This window comes from Arachis ipaensis, chromosome B08 (assembly GCF_000816755.2).
Source record: "Arachis ipaensis cultivar K30076 chromosome B08, Araip1.1, whole genome shotgun sequence".
Classification (NCBI taxonomy): domain Eukaryota; kingdom Viridiplantae; phylum Streptophyta; class Magnoliopsida; order Fabales; family Fabaceae; genus Arachis; species Arachis ipaensis.
Window position 1 is genome coordinate 27945720 of NC_029792.2, and position 2457 is coordinate 27948176.

Sequence of the window (2457 nt, forward strand, 5' to 3'; positions counted from 1 at the left end):
AATTGATTTGCTGGTTAATAAAAATTGTTCTTATATTACTATATATAGGGGGTAAAAGAATAAAAGAAAGGACATTTCTTTCAAATAATTAAGATCTATGGTTGTGGGAAAAATTAGATGCTGTTTCATGAGGCCTTGTCTGCTGGTGGCATAATCTATAATAATATATCATCTTGGTACGAAAAATCTCTTTTGTTTTCAAAAACTTTTGTCTCATTCTAACGAATTTTGTTTTGTTCCTTTTCTCTTTTTCCCATTTCTAACCAATGGATAATAATTGTACTTTCTTTTTCATTTTTTCATGTATGCTTTTATTTTCTGATTGTGTTTGAATGAATATATATTCTCCTTTTTTTTTTGTCATGTTATCTATATGTATCTTAATTTCTAACCATTGTACATGAATTACACTGTTTCTCGCATTACCTAACTGTGCTAATTAAGGACCATGAGTCTCTACAACCATGGATTTTTTGTTCCATTGATAGGTACACACCATGCCACCTCAAATGTGTTTCTAACTAAAATATATATATAAGTTTGTGCTCAGATAAGAAGACTATTGCTTTTGTGACCATACTCTATATTGTCTTGCATTTTTTATTTTATGTGGCAATTAATAGAAATAATGAACATTTCTTTAGGTGCAAACATCTCAAAATACTTTTAGTTTGTATTTTTATTTTTTGTTTTTTGTTTTTTGATAGGTGGAGATAACATCATTTTATTATTTTTACTGTTTTTTTACAAAATCCTAAAAATAAAAAATAAAAATGCAAATAAAATATATCCTTGATTATTTAAAAGAAATACTTTCATGTTCTTATAGTACTCGATCATTTTAAGAGTTTTACATAACTTTTAACTAGTTTAAATAAAAAATTATAATGGCAGTAAACTATAAGAACATGTAAAGACTTATTTTAGACATGCAAATTAATTTTACAAGCATACACATATATTAAGAGTAGTGTATTAAGTGAGAAGGTGTCAATTGTGCATGAGAGGTGGGGATAACAAGAACAAATCTTCATTGGATGGTAACATATAGATAATCAAGATTAATTTGGCAAATAAATGTGAATATTAATTTGAATTATGCCACTAAAAGAAGTTTCATTTACAAGGTTTTTCATTTACAAACATTATTTGATAATTTATTAACTAAGCATTGTATATATAATCCCATTTAGATAGATCTCATACATGTATTATGGTTTTCTAATTGAATTAAGCTCCTATACATGTATAGGACTTGGATGATGACTTTAATTAGCTGAAGAAGTCAAGGAATTGGAGCTAAATGAATAAATACTTCTTACAATGAATACAAAGTCGGATTCCTTGGGTGGGTCAAGATTTTAAGCATTCCATGGTGTTTATGTGTCAAGAAGATAAGCTAAGTGTATTTTGTTATTCAAATGAGAATCTAAAAATCCAGTTGAGGAAGGAATTTGAGTAAACCTTATTGGGTAAGTTTCTATCTGTATTGTATTCACTTTATTATGATGATGAAGAATTTTTATATATGTTTTGCATAATTAATATATTTACTAATAAGGTATATATATATATATATATATGTGTGTGTATGTGTGTATGAAAATTATTTTATTTTATGCCCAGTGTTATGTGATGCATGTCTTCTTGCTTTTTCCATGGAAACTAATTAATAAATAGCATTAAAATGCTGCTATTGTATAGTGATATGATTATACTTTTGTTATATACGTATATATGCACAGAATTTGTCGGTGATTATACATGTAAATATCATACATGAATACTCAAGACATGTATATATCTGCTTACTGTGTCCTCGTACTCATAGTTATACGTGCATGGGCAAATATATGCGTACAAAATACTTTACATGTATTATATATTATATAGTAATTCTGTTGATGAGTATATTAAATTCATATGTCATCATCTAATGGATAAGTTATTTACTAAATATAAAAGTTTTTTTTGTTACTTACAAAAAAATATAATATTTATTGATTCTTTTCGTCATATTTTTAAATTATTCAAAAATACTTTGTCGATAATATTCTTTAAAGATTTTTTTTATCAGCAATTGCATCTTTCGCATACCGAATTGATAGTTAACTCTTTTTATATTTTTTTTAGAAATTTGTGAGAATTACTCTCGTTAAACAAACTAGTTCTTTTATCACTTTCAATCAAATATTTAATATACGACAAATAAATTCTAACAAATTTTATTATAAGACAATTAAAGTATATTGTCTAAAATTTTTTGAAAACAATCGAAATCAACCAAAAAATATTTTTACCACATTTTAAAAAATTAAAAATTATACCCCTAAAATTTAAAAAGTATATATTTTATTATTTTTGTATGAGTAGTATCAAGAAATGAGATAATAAATAGAATTTAATTATTGGCTATGACAGAGTAAATTACTAAAGTTTACACATTTATTAATTGAT

At 25.1% G+C, this 2457-nt stretch overlaps 1 protein-coding gene across 1 annotated transcript in view; it reads left to right on the plus strand.

The window, feature by feature from the left end:
• Positions 1 to 1560, plus strand: part of LOC107613995 (protein LIGHT-DEPENDENT SHORT HYPOCOTYLS 10) — a 3233-nt gene extending 1673 nt beyond the window's left edge. Inside the window, exon 2 of the mRNA XM_016316205.2 lies at positions 1253 to 1560. The gene's annotated coding sequence lies outside the window, so the exon portion shown is untranslated. The remainder of the gene's footprint in view (positions 1 to 1252) is intronic.